Source organism: Loxodonta africana, chromosome 9, assembly GCF_030014295.1.
Source record: "Loxodonta africana isolate mLoxAfr1 chromosome 9, mLoxAfr1.hap2, whole genome shotgun sequence".
Lineage (NCBI taxonomy): Eukaryota > Metazoa > Chordata > Mammalia > Proboscidea > Elephantidae > Loxodonta > Loxodonta africana.
In genome coordinates, this window is record NC_087350.1 from 117,012,699 (window position 1) to 117,039,093 (window position 26,395).

A 26,395-nucleotide genomic window follows, 5' to 3' on the forward strand; every position below is an offset into this window, starting at 1 on the left:
ATACTGCACTGTGGTTTAAATCCGCGAGCAGGGTGGTAAACATTCATTTTCTGTAAGGAAATTCTGAAAGAGTGCTCAGTTCTTTCAAGGAGAAAATTAACCCCTCTCAGCATCTTTGAGGAACCCTGGTGAGGCAGTGGTTAAGTGCTTGGCTGGTAAATGAAAGGTCGGTGGTTTCAACCCACCAGTCGCTCTGAGGGAGAAAGATGTGCCAATCTGCTTCCATAAAGATGACAGCCTTGGAAACCCTATGGAGCAGTTCTACTCTGTCATATGAGTTAGAATCAACTCAACTGCAACAGGTTTGGTTTTCTTTGTCACAGCACAACCTCTTTCAATTTTCCCCCATATCTTTTCTATCATCTCATTCAATTTTAGAAATGGACCTCTGAAGATACTGAGTCTAATTCTTCTTATTTTAGGGATGAGGAAACGAAAGCCCAGAGAGGTTCAGAGACTCACTCGAGGAGACTTAGGACTGGGTCTTTTCACTTGGAATCTGTGCTCGTTTTTCCTCTGAGACCTCGACATTGGGCTCACTGAAAGTGACTGAGCATTTTCTTTCTTTTTAAGTCCAAACTCTAAAGCAGCAAAATAAATCTTAGCCCGTACAAAAGGTAACGGCAACCACAAAAAGACAAACAACCCAATCAAGAAGTGGGCAAAGGATATGAACACACATTTCACTAAAGAAGATATTCAGGCAGCCAAAAGATACATGAGAAAATGCTCCCGATCATTAGCCATTAGAGAAATGCAAATTAAAACTACGATGAGATTCCATCTCACTCCAACTAGACTGGCATTAATCCAAAAAACACAAAATAATAAATGTTGGAGAGGCTGCGGAGAGATTGGAACTCTCATACACTGCTGGTGGGAATGTAAAATGGTACAACCACTTTGGAAATCTATCTGGCGTTATCTTAAACAGTTAGCAATAGAACTACCATACAACCCAGAAATCCCACTCCTAGGAATATACCCTAGAGATACAAGAGCCTTCATACAAACAGATATATGCACACCCATGTTTATTGCAGCTCTGTTTACAATAGCAAAAAGTTGGAAGCAACCAAGGTGTCCATCAACGGATGAATGGGTAAATAAATTGTGGTATATTCACACAATGGAATACTACGCATCGATGAAGAACAGTGACGAATCTCTGAAACATTTCATAACATGGAGGAACCTGGAAGGTATTATGCTGAGCGAAATTAGTCAGAGGCAAAAGGACAAATATTGTATAAGACCACTATTATAAGATCTTGAGAAATAGTAAACCTGAGAAGAACACATACTTTTGTGGTTACGAGGGGGGAGGAAGGGAGGGTGGGAGAGGGTTTTTTATTTATTAATCAGTAGACAAGAACTGCTTTAGGTGAAGGGAAAGACAACACTCAATACATGGAAGGTCAGCTCAATTGGACTGGACCAAAAGCAAAGAAGTTTCCGGGATAAAATGAATGCTTCAAAGGTCAGCGGAGCAAGCGCGAGGGTCTGGGGAACATGGTTTGCAGGGACTTCTAAGTCAATTGGCAAAATAATTCTATTATGAAATCATTCTGCATCCCACTTTGAAATGTGGCGTCTGGGGTCTTAAATGCTAACAAGCGGCCATCTAAGATGCAGCAATTGGTCTCAACCCACCTGGAGCAAAGGAAAATGAAGAACACCAAGGCCACACGACAACTAAGAGCCCAAGAGACAGAAAGGGCCACATGAACCAGAGACCTACATCATCCTGAGACCAGAAGAACTAGTTGGTGCCCGGCCACAATCGATGACTGCCCTGACAGGGAGCACAGCAGAGGACCCCTGAGGGAGCAGGAGATCAGTGGGATGCAGACCCCAAATTCTCATAAAAAGACCAAACTTAATGGTCTGGAGGAATCCCGGCGGCCATGCTCCCCAGACCTTCTGTTGGCACAGGACAGGAACCATCCCCGAAGACAACTCATCAGACATGAAAGGGACTGGTCAGCGGGTAGGAGACAGATGCTGATGAAGAGTGAGCTAATTATATCAGGTGGACACTTGAGATTGTGTTGGCAACTCTTGTCTGGAGGGGGGATGGGAGGATAGAGAGAGAGGGAAGCCGGCAAAATTGTCAAGAAAGGAGAGACTGAAAGGGCTGACTCAAGACGGGGAGAGTAAGTGGGAGTAGGGAGTGAGATGTATGTAAACTTATATGTGACAGACTGATTGGATCTGTAAACGTTCACTTGAAGCTTAATAAAAGTTATTTAAAAAAAAAAAAGGTAACGGCAGCAACAGCTAGCTAGTACTGATTATCTAACCTTATGGACACTTCTAAATGTTTTACACGTTAATCCATAAATAAGTCCATGTCACGAAGTGCATTTTCCAGATGAGAAACCTCAGATACACAAAGCCAAGGTGGCTAGGAGGTTTACAAGATAAAACGAAAGTCGCAGAGACTGTGGCTAACTTCCCACTCACACGGAGTAGTAGAGTTCAGCTCCAGGCAATTGTGAATACGTGGGAAGGCCAATCTGCAACTGCCGGTTCTTCTGATCTTACAAAAGCAGCTGGAAATCCAGGCTTTTATGTGCAATCTCCCAGATGTTGAATGGTGGCTCATTTTTTTAAAAAGTAGCATTGACCTCCAAAACACACTGAGAACATGTGCTTGCTTGCACGTGTACACACGCACACACGCACACATCCGTGCTTCAGCCTGGCATGTAGGACCCCAACTGTATCCTTTGGACTAGCACTGAGACCATATATATGCCTGGAAGTGACTGAAAATGGCAGTGTTCAGTACATAAAACATGCCTAATTAAGACTATTGGAGGACTAATGGTTCTCAAAAGTTGAGGCAGAGGACATACCTGTCCCTCTTCATCTTTATCCCTTCAGAGGGGGAAAAAAATACCCTCCCAAAAGAAGAAAGTAAAGGCAACGCCCTTCAAGTCATTACACACTTAGAGACTATCAACGTCATTTGTGCTTCAGCGGAGGACCTATGAGTGAGGAACAAAGAAGACGAGAGAGAAGGTCTTCAATGACGCTTGCTCAGCCTCTCCTCCAACTCCGAGATGGCTGCTGGTCTTCGTCAGGAATAGATGAGGAAAACAGTGTTGCCTATCTGGATTCTTATTTAAACTGCTCAGTCAAGGGCGAGCAAGTGTCTAAGAGTAAAGTCACTTATCCTGAAACTTTTTGTAATTGTCATCAAGTTGGTTCCAAATCATGGTGACCCCATGTGTGCAGAGTAGAACTGTGCTCCATAGGGCTTTCAAGGCTGTGACCTTTCGGAAGCAGAGCACCAGGCCTATCTTCCTAGGTGCCTCTGGATGGGTTCGAACTGCCACCTTTTGGCTAGTAGTCAAACACTTAACAATCTGCACCACCTAGGGCGTCCCACCCTAAACCAGCTCCTCTGACTTCCCCACGTGCTGGCTTGGAACCTTCCCATATACTGCGTTGTGCACAATCCACACCCCTTTTTGGTATATGACCCATACTAAGATATTATATTCAGATTTTCTGAATATATGCCTAATGAAATTTTCTTGTTGCTTTACTAAGCTTTGTGATGTTTTTACCCTACAAGACCAAACACATGCAAGAATGTAAAGAACACCTCTTTAAAAATTAAACATACTTTTAAAACAATCCCTAACAACTCCCCATAAGTCACCTGAGAGAGCATTATCAGAAGATATAAGCCACAGATATAGAAACTGGCCTCTCACGTACTGCTACTAGACTCCACGAATAGGTTTTGTTTGGCTTACAGAGATTACAAATGAAAATTTTCAATTACCAGCAGTTGAAATCAGAACACTTTGTGTTAAAAAACTAATTTCCATATTCTGTTGAAAATTCTGAACACTTGGAAAGGCTGGGTCTATATATCATATGGAAACCCTGGTGGCGTAGTGGTTAAGTACTACGGCTGCTAACCAAGAGGTCAGCAGTTCGAATCTGCCAGGCACTCCTTGGAAACTCTATGGGGCAGTTCTACTCTGTTCTACAGACCCCGGGTCGCTATGAGTCAGCATCGACTCGACGGCAGTGGGTTTTTTAATACATCGTATGTTTTTATAGAAAGTATTTAACTAAGTGACTTTTACTCATTCACTTGCCTGGCCTCCATAGGCATTTGAGTTTGTGGCTCCTTTTGGAGAAGCCTAGTCCTCGGGAGAAATCTAGTCCTACAAACCCAGACTGCAAGTGGAAAATGCCTTTTTTGGGTTTTAAGACAATAACGATGACTGATCCACCTATTTTATACAGAGGAGTAACACCCAAGCTTTGACCACTTCACTAACAGCAGTGCGTAACTAAGTGACTGAACTATGACTTTCCTCATTTTACACGAGTCAGCTGAGGCCCAGCGATGTTACGTCCTGCAGCCGAAGCTAGGAAACAGGAAAGGGGGTTTGGACGCAGCACTAACGCCCACGCACTGAAAATACTAGGCCATGTTGGAAGTCCTGAGTTTCATAACAGACATTGCACAGAAGAAATAAAGTGAAAATGGTAAACTGGAAGGAAAAATATCTCCACTATTTAGCAGGAGCAATCTATACATTATCAATCAGGCGGATAAGAAAGGTGTGAGAAACAATGGCTTGCAGACTTAAAGCTACGGCATCCTGGAGAACTTCCATCAAGCCTCTAGTTCCATCTACAGCCACATGGAAACTGGCACACCAAGCCTGACCCAGGACGACCAGTAATTTTCCTGGAACATCACTTGTCGACTCCCAAGTTACTGCTCAATGGTCAGATCTCCTTGGCTCTTGCAGGATAGCGTCCTGCCAATTGATGAGAGCTTGGCCCCTCAGTTTTGTCTCTATTTTTTTTACTAATCCACACAATCTCATTCTCCTCCGATTCCATTCTCTTCGTCGGCTTTGAGGAAGTGGCTTTCTTTGCCCTAACAGGTGGCTCTCAACCACAGATTGGCTCTAAAGGTCATAACCACAACCAGGTGTCTCATTTAATAGCCTTTTCCAAGAGCTGGGCGCTGTGCTAACTGCTTTAAATACATTTTCTCATTTACTCCTCAGAAGAGCCCCCTAACGCAGGTGTTATCATTCCCACTCGACAAACAAAGAAGCTGAGACACAGAGAGATTAAGTAACTTGTCCAAAGCCAGACTTTGGGCTTTATAAGTAAGGGGAAGATCGTCAATTCAATCCTAGGTCTGTCCGGCCCTACAGCCCAGGATGTCAACCACTATAAACTGTAAAACCTGTGAAAGCCAGAACGTGTGTAAGGTGGAAACTTGCCAGAGAAGGAAAATGCAAATATTTTCCACTAATAGAGAGCAATAGAAAAGTGGTAAGACTGCACCCTGTCAAAGGTGGAAAATTTACGAGGCCTATAAAAACTTTTTTTTTTTTTTTATAAAAACAAGGCAGTCCCACTGAGTTCTGGCTCTGACGAAATTCACCGTAGATTGCTTTGCAGTATCATAATGACAACAGGGCTCCCTGAAACTGCTGATCCAGAACAGCAAAATCTTCGGGGTTCTTAATCCACTATATTTAATCTGCAATTCCAACAGCAATGGACAGACATCCCTCTCTAGCACTACAGTGAGGAAATACTTCCTCTCGTTCTGCTGAGGCCATAAAACAACCCAACTAATAAGTATTTTGCCAGAGGCATTTTACCTGATTAATTCTGAAGGCTTGATTTAATGGTATATTAATTAGAATGTTAAAGCATGTTTGGGGAGTCTAACCTTCCTGCCAAATTTTGCTAAGCAGATCATTTAAACCCACTGACACATTCAAAGTATTCTGGTAGCTTTCCAACACTTCTGCAAAGCAACGGTAGTGTCTTCGTATGCCTCATTTTCACGTTTTGTTTTAGGCCGCGCATAATGGCTTACGTATCCCTGTGAGGTGCTCCCATTCACCCAGCGGTGGGTTCTGGGGCTTTGTTTATGTTTGGGAGTAATTTGGTTAGTTAAGTTCCTTCACAGCCTCCTTTCAAGTGATATTTGTTTATCAGTCACAACTGCAGTCACATGAGTCCATTCTGATAAGCTAAATAAACCCCTGCAGCTCGTCAAGGACGCAGCCCGTATGTGAATGAGCCCGATATCCTTGCAGGAGAGGCATGCAGAGTTTCAGTCTAGTCATCCTCGCCTAATGTGGCTGTCAGGTGTGTCATGAGCAACAGATGCTTGTCTGACAAAGGACCTTTTTATTCTGGCTAATTAAGCAGTTGGACACACCCGCCTGTTAAGGGTTCTGCTTTGTACAGCCAGCTCTGGCTGAATCATTCCAATCTACAGCTAAATAGGCCACATTTTTGAAAGAAAGCTAATTAACCCCTAGGAGAAGGAAAAGAATATTGCAAAAACCCAGCTGCTGAATGCGACAAGATTAGCATTTCTTCAACCTGATGGGCAAAACCTAGCAAAGCCATGTGTCGGGAACAAACATGCATATTGCAAGTTTGGAGGCATTCACACGCCCTTTGTGGAGCTTCCTGAAGGTCCTCTCAGACCAAATACACTCAAATTCACAGAAGGATTCCTTTCGTCACCTACAATGTGCATGCCAGATTCGCTGCTTTAATACCCTGGCCTCATCAATTACTTCTCAAACAGAACCACATAACTGGGCTAGCTTAAAGACAGGTAATAGCCGCCTGATTTTACTGGGGCCTTTTCCCTTGACAGAATTGGCTCTCCTAAAACACAAAGTTTACAAAGTTTGGTTCCATTACATTGACTGTATTGCTTTTGACACTGAAGAATGAAACAGGTTTTCACTCCACATAGAAAATAAATATCTGTAATTTAATTTCTAGTACAGCAGAGACTTCCCTTCCTTTTTCTTTAATATACAAAGACAAAAGCTGCTGCTTCCAAGTCCTGCTTCAACCAAAACTATTATGATAGTCACTTAATAATTAAAAAAAAAAAGAAAGGAAAGAAAACCCATTGCCATTAAGTCGATTCCAACTCATAGCAACCCTACAGGACAAAGTAGAACTGCCCCATAGGGTTTCCAAGGAGCACCTGATGGATTCGAACTGCCAACTTTTGGATTAGTAGCTGTAGCATGTAACCACTACACAACCAGGGTTTCCAGTCACTTAATACGTATAGTAAAAATAAATCACATCTAAAATGTGACTCTACTCAAGAATAAATTATTTACAAAAGGACTGGAAACCTCATTTAACATAAGATCATAGGAATGCCATTTACAGTAAAGGAAGAAAATTTTTTATCATTGAAAATTATTATTTTTTAAATATGGAATAAAGAGTTTAACACCTGTGTGCTTTTACACAGAGTAAGATCCAAAATCATTACAGATGAAATTCTACAGGATGAAAACATGAAACCTTTATTACCAATACTGTGATCAACCAAACCCAGTGCCGTCGAGTCGATTGCGACTCATAGCGACCCAACAGGACAGGGTACAACTGCCCCATAGGGTTTCCAAGGAGCGCCTGGCAGATTCGAACTGCCGACCCTTTGGTTAGGAGCCGTAGCACCTAACCACTACGCTGCCAGGGTTTCCATACTGTGATCAGGCACCAGGATTTCGGAATAAATGTTTTGAAATAAATATTAGTAAGCAAGGCCTATAGCATTTAAAATCTCCAATTCTTAAAATTAGACAACTAAAACGAGAAATACTTTTTGTAAAAAATAAATACCAGCACTTACTTCCCTGAACATAAAATTAGAATGAAATGTACATATTTCTGATTCTTTTGGAGTAGATGATTTAAAAAAATAGAGAATATTTCCATTTCTAAAAAAAAAATCTACAGATATTAAATAACTTTCAAAGAAAACAGCATAACGTAAAATATTGAGTTATACTAGAAATTTTGAAGTTGTTTAATCATGCGATAATTTGGATATTTTTTAAAGTATGGCAAAGATATACTGAGTTGATTCATTTACCTACAAATATAAAGCACTATGACTTGGCTTTTCCCCTTCCACACCTAGTACAAATGAAAGAAACCAGTTAAGCTATAACCTGTAGTCAAACACCAAGCCTTCGTTATTTAAAACACAGCTCCGTGAAAAGTTTGTTCAGCGGAAAACACAGAGCGTTATCAAATCAATAAATCAAGTAAATGAAGGGCTATAAAAAGAAAATCCCCGATTTTTCTCTAGTACAAAAGCTCTGCCTTTTATTTAGGTTTGACGTTGTAACCCTCCTATGTCCATCTTTTGTACTAAACTGATCTGTGGAAAAGCTGTGGCACAATCACAGCGCAGACTGTGTGGCGGTCGTCATCTTCCTGTGATAACCCATGACGGTGATTAACGCTGCTGCTGATGGTTAATCAGCACACTGTAACACACAGAGGTTGCCTGGGTAACTTTTCTCACTTTTCAAATAAAGGTTTTCTCTTAACTAAATCTTCCCGTGACTCAGAATAGATTATGAAACACTGCTTCTTTTGGAGAAGAAAAATCAAATCAAATGACTGTAGCAGGTTTTATCTTAAAGGAGTGATTACTTAAAAAATAAAACACAACAATCCATTAACACACAACTGGAGCCAAAGTGCTGAAATGATATGACAATTATTTTGTTGTTACTTATTTCCAGCTGCCAAGACAAGTTGTCATCAGGTACAGGGTAATTCCATGGAAATGAGAACTAAGTTCTTGTCCAGTCACCTGCTGCGCTGAATAAATTCACATTCATGAATTAATAATAATAAGCACATCATGGGGATAGACTAAAAGCAGGCCATGCCCAGATAATAGCTAAAAATGAAGAAAAATAAAGCCAGACAAACAGACCAAGAAAACATTTAAGCATCCTAACCCTACACCCTTTACTATTGGTGGCCCCGAGTGTGCAGAATAGGGCTGCTCCATGATCACCAGGTGCTTCTGGGTAGGTTCGAACTGCCAACCTTTCAGCTAGCAGTCCAGCACTTAACTGTTTGCACCACCCAGGGTTGCCGTGAGTTGGAATCAATTCAACAACTAACAAAAACATCACCTTTTACTACGGTAAGGAGGACCTGACCACAAAATGATATAAAGATCTTTACCAAAATCTATGAGGCAAAGTTATAAATTTGCCTTTTGGTCAATCCAATGTTGAGAACAACAGGAATCTAATGGATGGAGCATTTAATGACAATAACACAAAGAACTGAAAGATGATAAACAGTGAGCATTTTATCACAGATCTATTACAGGCCATCAATTGCTCATAAGCAAGTTCAAGCTGAAGCTGAAGAAAATTAGAACAAATCCACCAGAGCCAAAGTACAACCTTGAGTATATCCCACCTGAATTTAGAGGCCATCTCAAGAACAGTTTTGACACACTGAACACTAACGACCAAAGACCAGATGGGTTGTGGAATGATATCAAGGACATCATACATGATGAAAGCAAAAGGTCATTAAAAAAGCAGAAAAGACAAAAATGATGTCAGGAGACTCTGAAACTTCCTCTTGAATATCCAGTAGCTAAAGCAAACAGAAGAAATGATGAAGTAAAAGAGCTGAACAGAAGATTTCAAAGGGCAGCTCAAGAAGACAAAGTAAAGTATTATGATGACATGTACAAAGACCTGGAGTTAGAAAGCCAAAAGGGAAGAACACACCCGGCCATTTCTCAAGCCGAAAGAACGGAAGAAAAAATTCAAGCCTCGAGTTGTAATATCAAAGGATTCTATAAGGAAGATATTAAATGACACAGAAAACATCAAAACAAGATGGAAGGAATACACAGAGTCACTATATTAAAAAGAATTGGTCAACATTCAACCATTCCAGGAGGCAGCATGTGATCAGGAATCGACGGTACTGAAGGAAAATTCCAACCTGCACTGAAGGCACTGTGGAAAAACAAGTCTCCAGGGACTGAGGGAATGCCAACTGAGGTGTTCCAACACATGGCTGCAGCTGCAGCGCTGGAGGTGCTCACTCGTCCACACCAAGAAATTCGGAAGACAGCTACCTGGACAACCGATTGGAAGAGATCCATGTTATGCATATTCTAAACAAAGGTGATCCAAAAACAATGCGGAAATTATCAAGCAATATCATTAATATTACCCTAAGAAAATTTTGTTGAATATCATTCGAAAATGGCTGCAGCAGTACATTGACAGGGAACTGCCAGAAATTCAAGCCAGGCTGAGGAGAGGACATGGAACCAGGGATATCATTGCTGACGTCAGATGGATCCTGGCTGAAAGCAGAGAATACCATAAAGATGTATACCTGTGTTTTATAGACTATGCAAAGGCATTCGGCTGTGTAGATCTTAACGAATCGTGGATAACATTGCAAAGAATGGGAATTCCAGAACACTTAATTGTGCTCATGAGGAACCTGTACATAGATCAAGAAGCAGTGTTTAAAGTCCGGAAAGGTGTGCGTCAGGGCTATATTCTTTCACCATATTTATTCAATCTGTATACTGAGCAAATAATCCAAGAAGCCAGACTATAAGAAGAAGAAAGGGGCATCAGTATTGGAGGAAGACTCATTAACAACCTGCGTTATTAATGCAACCTTGCTTGCTGAAAATGAAGAGGAATTGCTGTACTTACTAATGAAGATCAAAGACTACAGCCTTCAGCATGGATTACACCTCAACATAAAACAAAAACCCTCATAACTGGACCAATAAGCAACATCAAGATAAATGGAGGAAAGACTGACTTTGTCAAGGCTTTCATTTTACTTGAATCCACAATCAACACCTATGGAAGCAGCAGCCAAGAAATCAAACCACACATTGCACTGCGCAAATCTGCTGCAAAAGATCTCTTCAAAGTGTTAAAAAGCAAATATATCACCTTGAAGACTGAAGTGCTCTTGACCCAAGCCTTGGTGTTTTCAATCACCTCAAATACATGCGAAAAGTAGACAATGAATAAGGAAGATCAAAGAAGAATTGATGCCTTTGAATTATGGTGTTGGAGAATATTGAATATGCCATGGACTACCAAAAGAACGAAAAAATCTGTCTTCGAAGTACTGCCAGAATGCTCCTTAAAAGCAAAGCTGTTGAGACTATGTCTCACATACCTTGGACATGATATCAGCAGGTATCAGTCCCTGGAGACGCGCATCATTCATTCCTGGTAAAGTAGAGGATTAGCAAAAAAGAGGAAGGCCTTCAACTAGATGGATTGTCACAATGGCTGCAACAATGGGCTCAAGCAAAACAATTGTGAGGATGGGACAGGACCAGGCAATGTTTCATTCTGTTGTGCCCAGGGTCACTATGAGTTGGAACCAACTTGATGGCACCTAACAACAACAACATTATCATCTTCACTAATACATGAAATAAAAAGAATACCTACCATTTGTCGAACATGTACTATGTGATAGGTTAATTCTTATTAATTTCCCCCATGAAGTAGATATTCCCATCCTAAAGGAAAGGAAAGTAAGACTTCCAGGGATAAAGTAATTTGCCCAGAGTCACTATGAAGATCTATTAAGAGATTAAGACAGGATTCAAGTCCAGGTTGGCTTCACTCCAACAAGGGGGACCCTTCATCACCCTGCTAGGCCACAGTGAGGCCACATTAGCAAAATAAACAGATTCAGTCATCTACAGAAACTTTGCACACAAAGGCAGGAATTGTATATTTGAACCCTTAGACACAAACGTCACATGAATTACAAATCTGCATCATGTGCCCTGTATGTCATCAGTATACTCTATTGTGAAATCATCAAAGCAGTAACTTTTACAACATGAAAAAAGCATGTCCTGGGTGTCATGGTATGAATTGTGTCCCCCCAAAAACTGGTGTATCCACTTGGTTAGGCCATGATTCTCAGTATTTTGTGGTTGTCCTCCATTTCGTGATTGTAATTTTATGTTAAAGAGGATTAGGGTGGGATGTAACACCCTTACTAAGGCCACATCCCTGATCCAACGTAAAGGGAGTTTCCCTGGGGTGTGGCCCGCCCTACCTTTTATCTTACAAGCAATAAAAGGAAAGGCAATCAAGCAGAGAGCTGGGGATCTCGTACCAAGAAGAAAGTGGTGCAGTGAGCAGAGCATGTCCTTTGAACCTGGGGTCCCTGTGCCTGAGAAGCTCCTCGACCAGGGGATGACAAGAATCTTCCTCCAGACGGGACAGAGAGAGAAAGGCTTCCCCTGGAGCTGACATCTGGAGTTTGCACTTGTAGCCTACTAGGCTATGAGAGAATAAACTTCTCTTTGTTAAAACCATCCACTTTCTGTTTCTGGTATTTCTGTTACAGCAGCACTAGATGACTAAGACACTGGGCTAAAAGTGTTCTGCACTCACCTTGTATTTATAAAATATTTTACAGATGAAAAGGGAAATAATATACAAACCCATTTACTTAAGAATTTAAATTCATCCTATGAAAACAAAAAGGGCCCAGATAAGTCAGTGTGCATGTATGTAAAGTATATGCAAGCACAAAGATGTTCACTGGAGTATCATTTATAGCAGCAATAAGTATCATTTACAATAAGCAATCAAAATATCCATAATTGGGGGACTAATATATTGTTCCAGTCTATATCCCTTCAATGGAATACTATACAGAATCAGATCTACAAAAACCAATATGATATAACACCTACAATGTCATAAGCATAAAAGTAGGTTGCCAAATAGTATATATGCCCATGATGGAATTTTATTTACAGAGACAGAATGACAAGCTTAGGAAAACTTCTTAAGGTATATGCTGCTAACTATAAACACTGGTTACCTCAGAGGAGTGGGATAATAAGAGTTTTAAATTTCTATTTTATACATTTATAAGTCCTTATAAACTTTCTATAATGACAGTGCATTTTGAATCAGAAAATTTATATATATATATATATATATATATATATATTTAAAATGCATTGACTCTTCCACGATTTTCTTTAGGACAAACTAGGCTATGGGAAGAAAAAAAAACTCAAGCCCCGAGTTGCAATAGTGAAGGATTCCATGGGGAAAATCTTAAACGACGCAGGAAGCATCAAAAGAAGATGGAAGGAATACAGAGTCATTATACCAAAAAAAATTAGTCGATGTTCAACCATTTCAAGAGGTGGCATATAGTCAGGAACCGACGGTGCTGAAGGAAGAAGTCCAAGCTGCTCTGAAGGCATTGGTGAAAAACAAGGCTCCAGGAATTGATGGAATATCAATTGAGATGTTTCAACAAACAAATGCAGCGCTGGAGGTGCTCACTCGTCTATGCCAAGAAATATGGAAGACGGTTTCCTGGCCAACTGATTGGAAGAGATGCATATTTATGCCTGTTCCCAAGGAAAGGTGATCCAACTGAATGTGGAAATTATAGAACAATAGCATTAATATCGCACGCAAGCAAAATTTTGCTGAAGATCATTCAAAAACGGCTGCAGCGGTATATCGACAGGGAAGGGTCAGAAATTCAGGCCGGTTTCAGAAGAGGACATGGAACCAGGGATATCACTGCTGATGTCAGATGGATCCTGGCTGAAAGCAGAGAATACCAGAAGGATGTTTACCTGTGTTTTACTGACTGTGCAAAGGCATTCGACTGTGTGGATCATAACAAATTATGGATAACGCTGTGAAAAATGGGAATTCCAGAACACTTAATTGTGCTCACAAGGAACCTTTACATAGATCAAGAGGCAGTGGTTCAGACAGAACAAGGGGATACTGATCGGTTTAAAGTCAGGAAAGGTGGGCGCCAGGGCTGCAATCTTTCACCATACCTATTCAATCTGTATGCTGAACAAATAATCCGAGAAGCTGGCCTATACGAAGAATGGGACATCAGGATTGGAGGAAGACTCATTAACAACGTGCGTTATGTGGATGACACAACCTTGCTTGCTGAAAGTGAAGAGGATTTGAAGCACTTACTAATGAAGATCAAAGACCACGGCCTTCAGTATGGATTCCACCTCAACATAAGGAAAACAAAAATCCTCACAACTGGACCAATGAGCAACATCATGATAAATGGAGAACAGACTGAAGTTATCAAAGATTTCATTTTACTTGGATCCACAAGCAACAGCCATGGAAGCAGCAGTTAAGAAATCAAAACACGCATTACATTGGGTAAATCTGCTGCAAAGGGCCTCTTTAAAGTTCTGAAAAGCAAAGATGTCACCTTGAAGACTAAGGTGTGCCTGACCCAAGCCATGGTATTTTCAATGGCATCATTCGCATGTGAAAGCTGGACAATGAATAAGGAAGACTGAAGAAGAACTGATGCCTTTCAATTGTGGTGTTGGTGAAGAATATTGAATATACCATGGACTGCCAAAAGAACAAACAAATCTGTCTTAGAAGTACACCAGAATGCTCCTTAGAAGCAAGGATGGCAAGACTGCATCTTACATACTTTGGACATGTTGTCAGGAAGGATCAGTCCCTGGAGAAGGACATCATGCTTGGCAGAGTATGGGGTCAGCGGAAAAGAGGAAGATCCTCAATGAAGTGGATTGACACAGTGGCTGCAACAATGAGCTCAAGCATAGCAACGATTGTAAGGATGGCTCAGGACCAGGCAGTGTTTGGTTCTGTTGTGCATAGGGTCACTATGAGTAGGAACCAACTCGACGGCACCTAACAACAACAACAGGCCATGGGAAGGGCATTATTCCCAATGGCTCCTGAAATATGTGCCTTCCCGAGCCAATGGCCATAAATTTTGTGTGGCATCTACCTTGCCCTAGGCTTTGTGGGTCAAAAGCAACGTGGGCTCCAGAGACCCATCTCACCCTGGAGCTGTCCCCAAAAGTCAGTCTGAAATTCTGTAAACTAATATTGCCGTTGTGATCTCAAGGAGAGCAGTAAAGACAGGATTTGATCTGTTCCATCGCAGGCCAAGAGCTCTGCCTCCCTTTCTACTGCTATGTGGCTCAAAACTTTCAAGGGGGTCTAAAAAACAATGTTTTCAATGTCTCTAATGAAATGCTGTATTGTTGTTGTTGTGTACCATCGAGTTGCTTCTGACTCATGACAACCCCACGTGACAGAGCAGAATTGTTCCATAGGGTTTCCTAGGCTGTAATCTTCATGGGAGCAGATCACCAGGGTCTTTCTCCCATGGAGCCACTGGGTGGGTTCAAACTGCCAACCTGTCAGTCAGCAGCCAAGCACTTAACCGTTGTGCCACCAGGGCTCCCCTTCTAATGTAATAGGTTGTTTTAAAAATATCTCTGGAGATAGTATCTATAGATCCATTCACTACCAGCTCTATAACCTTTATAATTCGTGCTGCTATGATAATGCATATTCCCAAATGTCAAATGTGACCCTTTTTCTCTATAACCCTGCCTGGTACCTATGTCAAATCTAGAGCCAAGACATGAATTTCAATCCTGCTCCTTCGCGTACAAACCGTCAACATCAGTGCTGCCTCTTCCCAAAGACGTCAAACTGAGGAGAAGATCCAGGTGGGGAACATCTAGATGTTCAGTGCCACCAAGCCAACAAGTATCCCCTTTCCAAATCCACCCCAGTGGCAGCTGTTCATGCTTCCTACACCCTGAACACTTAGTGTTTCTCTTTTTTCCTCCATACTGCCTAGTGTGCTTCTAGCCACACTCCGAAGTACCCATCCTCCTTTCTGTTTTGGGTTGACAAATGAGAATATCTTGCCTTCTTGGGCTTCCAAGTGGTCTCACTTTAGATGGGGCAGGAGCAAAGGGAAGGCAACCATGAGCTTCAAAGACAGCATTACTCAAAGAGCCGTAAAGGAAACAACCAATGTGGCCCCAACATGGGGAGGACACCCTCTGGATTTTACAGGAAACAAAGGCCAGATCAGGAATTCATTTTCTTCACACCAAGAAAGGCTCCAATGACAACTTTCTTCCTAGATTATCTTGCCCACAGAGCAGTTTTTCACTCTTTTTTCTCCCCTGTATCTTTTTTATTGGTCTTTCATTTGTTAATAAAAGGGGAGAATAGAGCCCTTTGTAGCTCTTAGCTATTCTAATGACAAATTCAAAGAGATCAACACATCTAAAAGGGGAAAATAATACTGTATAATAACACAGCTAATAATGGAAACAACTTAACCCACTTCAAATGTACAGTATCTGAAAAAACTGAACTATCATTACTCCCAGTTTTTGGCAAATGTGCACATGGGAGTAGGTGGACTTTAAAAACAATCTATATTCACACACAAATTCTTGCTGTAAAACAGTGTGATGGATCAAATTGAATGTTTACATTGATTAAAATTTCATTATAAAAATGCATATGTATATACTTGGAAGAGAAGCCCTGGTGGGGCAAATGGTTAAGCATTCGGCTGCTAGCCAAAAGGTTGGCAGTTCGAACCAACCCAGTGGCTCTGCAGGAGAAAGACCTGCTGATCTGCTCCCATAAAGACTACAGTCTAGGAAACTCCACGGGGCAGTCCTACTGTCACACGGGATCGTTATGAGTAAAAACTTACTCAACAGCACTCTACAACAACAGCACACTTGGAATAAAGACTTGGCCAAAGGGTGAAATTAAAAACAGATTGAAAAATCTGACCAACTTTATATTGTCATCTACTTGAGAAAAAAATTATTTCTCTGGAAAAACCAGTAATATTAGAAATAAGTCAGGGACAGTGAACTAAAAACAGTGTTCCTTTGGTGCTTATTTTAGGGGAATTGGTGATGTGCTGCGTATATGGTGTCCTTCCAATTTGAGTCTAAAGCATTTTTTTGACTCCAGAATCAATTAAAAAAAAAAAAAAAAACCCATTGCCATCAAATCGGTTCCAACTCATGGCGACTCTATAGGACAGAGCAGAACTGCCCCATAGGGTTTCCAAGGAGCACCTGGTGGATTCCAACTGCCGACCTTTGCTTAGCAGCTGTAGCTCTTTACGCCTATGCCACCAGGGTTTCCCCCAGAATCAATAGTGTCTTTAAAAACTCCTTGGTGTACAGAGTTATACCTTCTAAAGCGGGCTATCTAAGGCTATCTCATAACTTTAGTTACTACCCTAACTGAGATTATTAAAATGCTTAAGATCAACTATAAACTCTTTAAGATGAAAAGCAGCTATTGTCCTCTGATATTTCAGAAAGTGTGAAATTTCACATAAGGAGCTTCATTTTCATTTTTCCCTCCTCCTCTTATTACACATTGGAAGCCCTGATGGCACAGCAGTTAAGAGCTACAGCTGCTAGCCAAAAGGCCAGCAGTTCAAATCCACCAGGCGCACCTTGGAAACCCTATGAGACAGTCCTACTCTGTCCTATAGGGTCGCTATGAGTCAGAACTGACTTGATGGCAATGGGTCTGGGTTTTTTTTTTCTTATTATATGTTGATGGTCTCCCCTGAGAGTTGGGGGGAGAACGCTTCCTTTAACTCTGGTAGTACATTAAAAGTAATGGTTCTCATCAGTCTCCTTACTTTTATCAGCAAACTTGTTCAAAAGAGTTCTCTACTGTCTCTACCTCCATTTCTGCAAAATCTACTCAACTCCTGATGCCCTGATACCTGGTTTTCATCACATCACTGTATGAAGGCCGTCTTTCCCGAAGTTAGTAAGAACCAATTTCTTAACCCACAAATTCTATGACCTTTTCTTGGTTTTCAGACTCACTGTACTATCAAATTATACTTGAAATTAATCTTTCTTCTTCAAAAGCTCTTCCCCTTTGCCTTTTAAGACGTTTTCTTCTTTTTTCTTTCCTTCCAACCTATCTGGCCAGGCAGTCCAGTTTCCCTCAAAGGTTTCATTTCTTCACTTTGAACCTTCTGCCCTCTCAACACTTTGTTTTGAAGGATGATGAGTTTAGCTATTAATAACTACTGCCTATGTAGGAACAACTCCCCCAAATCTGTAACTCCAGCCGATACCATTCCTTCTACTGAGCTAGTTTTGGATTTTTAACTACCCATCGAGCTGTTTTTCTTCCATAGCTGTCATGGATTGAACTGTGTCCCCGCAAAATATCTGTCAACTTGGCTAGGCCTGGTGGTGTAGTGTGGTTAAATGCTATGGCTGCTAACCAAAAGGTCGGCAGTTCAAATCCACCAGGCACTCCTTGGAAACTCTATGGGGCAGTTCTACTCTGTCTGATAAAGTCTCTATGAGTCAGAATCAACTCAACAGCAATGGGTTTGGGTTTTTTGGTTTTGGCTAGGCCATGATTCCCAGCATTGTGTGGTTATTCTCCATTTTGTGATCTGATGTAATTTTCCTATGAATTGTAAAGCCTAATCTCCACCTGTGGTTAAGGAGGCAAGATTAGGTTATGTTAAAGAGGATTAGAGTGGGATACAATACCCTTACTCAGGTCAGGGCCCTGATCTAATATAAGGTGACTTTCCCTGGGGTGTGGCCTGTTAGACCTTTTATCTTACAAGAGATAAAAGTAGAGAGAAGTAGAGAGGGGGGGGACCTACTACCACCAAGAAAGAAGAGCCGGGAGTGGAGCGTGTCCTTTGGCCCCAGGTCCCTGTGCTGAGAAGCTCCTAGACCAGGGGAAGGCTGGTGGCAAAGGACCTTGCCCCAGAACTGACAGAGACAGAAAGCATTCCCCTGGAGCTGGTGCCCTGAATTGGGATATCTAGCCTCCTAAACTGTTAGAGAATAAATTTCTGTTTGTTAAAGCCATCCACTTGTGGTCTTTCTGTTACAGGAGCACTAGATAACTAAGACAATGCCTATCATCATTACAAATCCAACTGTTCAAATGGAATCATCAGAGCCCAGCTTAAGTTTTCATCATTCCTAATAAACCTTCTGTCAGTAACTACTGTTACACACTGTGGGAGAAACATGGTCTCTCCATAAATTCAAAATCTATTGATTTCATTAGACAAAAGTAGCAATCTTAGGATTCAGTGATCTTGGTATTTTTTTCTCCTTAAAGAGATCAAAAAGTAAGAGTCAGACTTCTTTTCTCTCTCGTCCCTGAAATTTAATCGATCACTGAACCCAATGATTCTGCTTTCTAATTATCACTCAAAAAAATCTATCCACATGTCCCCATCTTATCACACAGGTCCCAGAGTTCAGGTTGCTTCCTCCAATAGGCTCCCAGTGCCCTCAGAATAAACTGTAAACCACTTACCAAGGCTTATAAGGCTTTTTAAAATAAAACTCCTGTCTAATATTTTGCCAAGAGTATATACAATCCAGCCACATAGAACTACCCTCAGTTGGCATTCGAAGAAGTGGTATCCTCTGCTTTAAAACACCTCATCTCATCGTCACTTCATCTTTCAGGTCTCAGCATCCATGACACTTCCTCCAGACAGCCTGTCAACCACCCACCACTCGGCCCGCTCCTCTTACCAAGTCTGGGCCTGCTGTCCCTCTGGTGTTCCTATAGCACCCTATCCTTACTCAGTGCACAGGAATGATCGTAGTGTAATGCATCTCTCCAATCAGGTTATAAACCCCATGAGCACATGGACTTGCTTACCTTTACTGCCTTTGAATGTGCCATGATGCCTAACACACGGAGGACGTTTAATTAGTTGAGTTTCCAAAGGGAGGGAGTTTAAGACCTTACTGAAACATCCCTATTGGAGTATGTTGTATCAGAGACATTCCATACTTGAAAAATTCTGTATAAATACAATTACCTATTATAGGCATTTCCAATCAAGTTATAAAGAATTTTTTTTCTAATTTAACTTCACTTTCAATTTCTATTTCACCAGGATTTTATAGCTCACATACTCCCAGATTTGTAAATCTCAAAAGATTTTGTGTGTATATATATATAAATATATAAAGAAACAAGATAAGGATTAAATCAACTCAGATGAACAAATGGAGTCTTCAGGCACTGCTCTGAGCCTTCTGCCACATCATTTACTGACTTTTAATAAGTGTACCCGAGTCCCAGAATTGTGGACTCTAGGTCCACTGTTCTAATTACCATACCATGTTATTTTAGAAGAGGTGGCTTGGTATGCTTCTTTAGTTTTTATGAGACAGAAGCACTCAGCCACCTTTAATTTTCATAGCTGAATTGCTAAGAATAAGTAATTAGCCTAATAGTACTTGCCCTAACTGCACCATTAATTAACCGCTTGAAACTTATTTGAGCTTGGCAACATTCAACTGACAATTCTTCTATGTTCTCTTAAGAATCATTCAAACTTTTTGCATACCAAAAAAAAAAAAAAAAGGTATGCTAGGAAACCTCTAGTTGCTAATTAACCAAAAAAGCCAGACCAGTTGCCCTCCAGTGGACTCCGAATCATGGTGACCCCCAGAGTAGAGTCGCACTCCATAGGGTTGTAATGTTACTAATTAGCTAAAACATTGCCATGTAAGGGCTTTACAGGCACTATTTGATCTGTCCTGTAGACCTATGAGGTAGGTAGTAGTATCATTCCATTTTTTATAGGTGAGAAAACTGCAGCACAGTGAGCTTAAATAACTGTATAAGCCTCATGTTCACACAGATAAAAATGGCCAGAGTAAGGACCTGAATATACTCTACCACCTACTAGGTTCCAGGAGCCAAGTGGGTTTTTTTTTGTTTGTTTGCTCTTTTTCTTTTTTTACCCTAGCCATATACAGTATTGGGCTTATGGCAGTTTAAATGTTTCACGGACCAACTGTGACGCAGCCCTGTCTAGAGTACCCGTGTTTTCTACATTCGTAATCATCCACATTATAGGAATTGGACACACTGCAATTTTTTTTTAACTCAGTTAATAGTTTTAGAGGATATATTATCCTCTGAAAAAAATCTTCATTTCATCTCCAGGAACATGGAGTACCTGACAAGATGGCTGCCGTTCTATTCCGTGCATCTCTGCTAAGACTCCTACAACCCCTGACTTACGGGACTTCTCTACATGGCCTTTGCCGAAGCAGCAGCACAGATAGGCTCGTTGGAACCAGAACCAGGGCTCCGAAAACGTCGACAGTGAGATGTGCACAAGCACTATGTCTTTTCTTTCTGAAAGCTAGGAGCTGGTGTCTCAGGTACTCAACTTTATCAACTCCACTACTAAAGGAACAAGAAGGACTGGTGGAAGCTTCACAAAAGCCAAAAGAAGAGATGGTTCCAACCAGTTCATTCACTAAAAGACTGGCTCTCAGGTGGGTCTTTGGCACCTGCGTTAGGGGTTGCTGCTCCCTGACCTTTACATACAGCCACAAAGTGAAATACATTTAGCTCTACTCCCGAATGGCATTGCAGTAAAGTGCAATAGTTGAGAAGATGACAGAGCTTTAGGGAAAGCTGCAGCCCCAAAGCTACACCATACAGTAGTCACCCGGTCCACTCATCATCTGTATCCTTCCTGGAGCACAGGGTCACCTTTGCTTTGCATAAGACAAGTCATTCATCACACGCCTTGACCTGTTCATTTGGTTGCTTCAGTCACATATTCTGCTAGTGACCACAAGAGCAGAGTAAAAATAAAAATCAATGTCTCCATTCTGACCCTAACCTTTACTTATAGTTCTTCAATAACTCGAAAAGTCTGTGTTGTGGTAGCCAGGTCTCACGCAAACCCTGCAACACACAGACAATGGGTCTTTGGGGTCAAACGTCAGGTTGAACACAGAGTCACACACACAGAAACACACAGAGGCAGAAGACCTTTCAAACGGTTCCAACTTGGGCCATAGGATGTGGCTGAGGAAAAAGTACTCTAATTCCAAAGACAGTACAGCTCTTCCATTAAAGCCTCATTGCTCCCCACCACTGCCAGAGACAGTGCTGGGGGTGTCACAACACTAGGTCTACTCGACAGGCACCCTGGGGGCGCAGTGGTTAAGAGCTCGGCTACTAACCAAAAAGTTGGCGTTCTGAATCCACCACCCGCTCCTTGGAAACCCTATGGAGCAGTTCTACTCTGTCCTCTCGGGTCACTATGAGTCAAAATCGACTCAACGGCAATGGGTTTGGTTTTTCTGACTCTGCCAAAAATCAACTTGTAAAACGTGATTTTGCCAAATGGCCACTTTCGTAAATTTACCAATTCACTAATCTTGTTTCTTTTAACCATGTTTACTGTTGAGAGTGATCCGTATTGAATAAAACAGTTTTAAAGGGTCTTTGCCGATTTCTTTGGTGTTTAAGTTGATGCATTCGAGATTTTAATTTACCTGAAATTCTGCTGCAGCCCAAGCACTGTGGCCAACTACAGAACTGGATTCTCAGATTCTGTCCATCCTCCGGCTGATGACTTCCGAGAATCAGCATTTGTTTATTTTAAATCACAAGGGCTCTGCGCTGTCCTGACTGCCATGGAGTTTATCGACGACACCAAGAAGCCCCCACACCAAACCCACTGCTGCCGATTCTGACTCATAGCGGCCCCGTAGGGTTTCCAAGGCTGTCAGTCTCTACGGAAGCAGACTGCCACATCTTTCTGCCCCAGAACCTCTGCTGGTTTTGGACCTCGAACCTTTCAGTTAGCAGCCGAGTGCCTTAATCACTGAGCCATCAGGGCTTCCTTTTATAAATGATAGCTAAAAAACAAGTCTGTTGCATCAAGTCAATTCCAACTTGTGCTGACCCCATGCGTTACAGGGAAGAACTGCTCCATAGGATTTTCCCGGTCGTACTCTTTACAAAAGCAGATCGACAGGCTTCTTCCGCAGTGTCACTGGGTAGGTGTGAACTGACAGCTTCTAAGTTAGTAGTCCAATGTAAACTGTTCGCCCCACCCGGGACCTTAGGAATGATAGCAGAGCAGGTTTATTTCTCTCAGCGTGTTTTCCATCCAGTTAAATGTATCACGTACTTCTCTTAATTCACAAATTTGTCAACTAATTCAACTAGATGAACATGTTGCTTCTGATTAAGTAACTGAAAAGCATTCAGTATATGAAATATAAATGATAATTTTGGCATGCAACTCAGTTGGACTGATAAAGTATTTCTGCTGCAAATGTCTGGAGTAAAACTGCCGTCACAAAATTAAAGCCAAATTAAAACGACACTAAATCAATACTTCCCACCAAAAACACCAAAGGCTTGTGCAACTATGCTATGCAACATGATCTGCGATATACTTCATATGTCATTAATAGGAACATGCATTGGGCAGTTGACGATTTGGAAAACTGGTCATTAAGCAAGATTTATTTAAATCAGAGTACCTGGCAAATTCAACAAAATGACTTTAGGAGAACTGTCTATTCAGGGAATTCATCATTCAGTAAACCGGGGAGAGGGGGGCTCAAATAATTGGCTTGCTTCCCAATATCACAGCATTTTAAAGGTAGAAAGTATCCAGGAGACCACGTAGCTGAGGGCCCGATTTCACAGGCAAACTTCAGAGCGATGAACCAAGTGGGTAGAACAGTTAGTGCCAGAGTTGGCATTGGAACTCAGGACTCCCTTCCTCCTGCCCTCCCTCCCCCTGCCCCCCACTGAAAAGCTCTTTCAATCAGACTATGGCTTACAGGAGAAGGAAGAAGGAAGGCACTCAAAAAGCAGCAGGCAGGCCTGCCAGAAACTCAAAGTGCTTACAACACAAAGAATGAAATAACATGGAGAATGCAATCCTAAAATAAGAGGGTCTCTTAGATGTTTCCAAGTTTCTTTCTACATAAATGAATAAGGCAGTGTTTCTGGGTGTTTAACAATATTTCAAGTATGGCAAACTTTGTATGTGTGTGTGTGTGTGTGTGTGTGTGTGTGTGTGTGTGTGGAGATAACAACTAAAATGGCTCACTGGATTTTATATTCTGCAGGGATTCTGAATTGTCTTACTAAATTGTTTTGTTTCTTTCCTTGTTTTGTTTGTTTGTTTGTTTACTTTTCTTTTTCTATCACAGATACATGGAGTATTCATCTGGGTGTTCCAGGCTTAGTATTTTGTTATTATACACAGTATCTGAGTATTCGGGCTTCAAATTTCATTACATAAATTCTGTATGTAAACTATAACACACAAAGTGACTGTGTTTACACCAACATAAAGAAACGCAAAAGACTCATTTCTGGTTTGCCAGGAAGGAGGGAAAAAAGAAAATTCAACAACACAACAGTAAATTACCAACAAAATAATCAGGGAACAAGTTCTGAATTTTTACTTGCAGCAAATAAGTGTAATTTTGGGGTGTGAGGTAGAAACCTTTTAAAAGCAATGGTTTGTCTAACAGCTTTTACAAGGTGCACTTTTCACTGCCAAGTGTCTGAGATACCCAGAAGGGTGATCAGTTTTGGGGGCCCCTTTACAAGCTTTCCACAACCTGTACTATTGATCCAGGTTCAAATGTTTTGCAATTACCTCTTTACATGTTACGTTCACGTTTTCTTTTAAAAAGATTTAAAAGTTGTTCTGTACAAATGTAACTCCTAAAACAGCCATATTGTTTGATTTCTTTAATCATCTGATACACACTGTCGGACTTTATAGCTCACGAGTAGTACATACCTAATAGAAACAGCACGTTTACAATGCTGAAGGATATTAAAACAAGGTAGAAGCCAACACTTCCCAATCTACTCAGAAATTATTTTCTCTGTAGCCATTCTTTGAAGATGACATAATACAAATGATCTTCTTACTGTACCATACAGTAGGCTAACATTTACATACCATATGCAAAAACACATAGAACACCGGCTGATTACCTCTCAGGGCTCCCTGGAGTCACTTTTCTCACGTATCAAATTAACGAAGACTGTATTTTCTAAATGCAACCGAAAGGTTATTTACATAGCAAACTCCATATCCTTTTCTTATAAGGTTTCCTCAATACTAAATGATATATTCTTTTTCAATTAAGACAGAAATAATTTTTTTTTAAATACACACTAGTGAATCAAACATCTTCCCTTTCTCCCTTCTCCCCTTCCCTCTTTCCTCCTCTTTCTCCCAAATACAAAGACCTGAGTCCAAATCCACTCTGCAGCAGTGGGTTTTGTTTGGTTTAGGAGCCCTAGTGGCAAACATGCTAAGCAAAAGGTTGGCAGTTAGAACCCACCCAGCATTTCCACGGAAGAAAGGCCTGGTGTCTGCTCCCGTAAAGACCCTATGCGGCAGTTCTGTTCTGTCACACGAAGTCACTATGATTCAAAATCAGCAGCACCTAACAAAGACAGTCAGGCTCAAAGTTAAATAGTAGCCTACACAATAGCCCTTTGAAGTAGCTCCAGGTATTTAGGCCAAATAAGCAATGCAGCTTAATCGTATCAAATTTTTTTTTCTTTCATATTACTTTTGTACATCTTAACAAGTGATTTTGACCTTACACATGGGGCTTGATCTTGCAGGCCCTGCATTTCAGACATCAAAAATGACAGCTAACTATTTTTCAATACTTACATATATACCGCAAGGCCAAAATATTTGGAGTCTCAAAAGAAAGCTTAATGTGAAATCTCATCTACAGGGCTAATATTCCCGGCTTGTACCCTCAGGAACACTATGTAGAACCACTTTACAGTAAGAGCACTGTAGGGCAGAACCAGTCAGGTGGTATTACGTTATTTTACCTGGCATTGTTCAAACAAATGCAGGCTCTCAGAGTCTGGGGTTGACCAGGTCCTTCGACGTAACAACCGTGAGTCATAGTTTGCGTCATGGTCTGTTTGAATCTCCAAATGAAGCTCTACCATATCACTTCACTAGGGATACCATGAATTACAAAATTTACCTCTTAACATGACTTCAAGGTAATTAGTTTTGTTTCTAAGTGCATAAATAGTAATTAGCAGTAGAAAGACAAAAGGTAAGGCTGCTGGTTAGGGACCACTTCTGAGAACCACTAGCAGAGCAGTGGTTCTCAACATTTATTATACATAGGAATCACCTGGAGCCCTGGTGGTATGATGGTTAAGAGCTTGGCTCTAACCAAGGTCAGCAGTTTGAATCCACCAGCTGCTCCTTGGAAACCCTATGAGGCAGTTCTACTCCATCCTATAGGGTCGCTACAAGTCAGCATCGGCTTGACAGCAATAGGTTTGTTTTTAAGAATCACCCAGGAATCTTGTTACACTGTAGATTCTGATCTGTATATCTGGGATGAAAAAGCAAATTCTCAGGAGGGTCTGAACTGGAACAAACCATTTTGAAGCCCTGGTCAAAGGTCAGAAGAGAAAAGTGCAAAAGGTGAAGCTGGCATTTGTGAACTTTCCCAGCTGTTGCTCCAAACCTCTGTGAGTGAGGGAGGCCTCTGAGCCCCTAGGTGACCTCCAGGACTGCAGTGTGGCTGCGACGGAAGCTACCTCACCATTCAAAACAACACTAGCCTGCTCATTTGTTAAGCGTGCCAAGCTCATTACAAGGTCGTTCTCAGAAAGAGAGGCAAATTTAGGGCTATCTCCGAACTTCCAGAAAAAAAGTACAAAGCTCTTACTTTATCACTGAGGTTAGCCAGTTCTAACGCTAAACTCATTTTTCTTCCAAAGTGAGTATTAACAGAGCTACCACCAATGCTGAAAATCTGTGTTTACGGTTTAATGTGAGTTGAATAAAAATCAATAAATAC

The 26,395-nt window shown here is 41.3% G+C and overlaps 1 protein-coding gene across 15 annotated transcripts in view; it reads right to left on the minus strand.

Annotated features, from left to right (window-relative positions):
- Nucleotides 1-26,395, minus strand: part of RFX3 (regulatory factor X3) — a 320,548-nt gene that overhangs the window by 185,060 nt on the left and 109,093 nt on the right. The gene's annotated exons all lie outside the window — the stretch shown is intronic.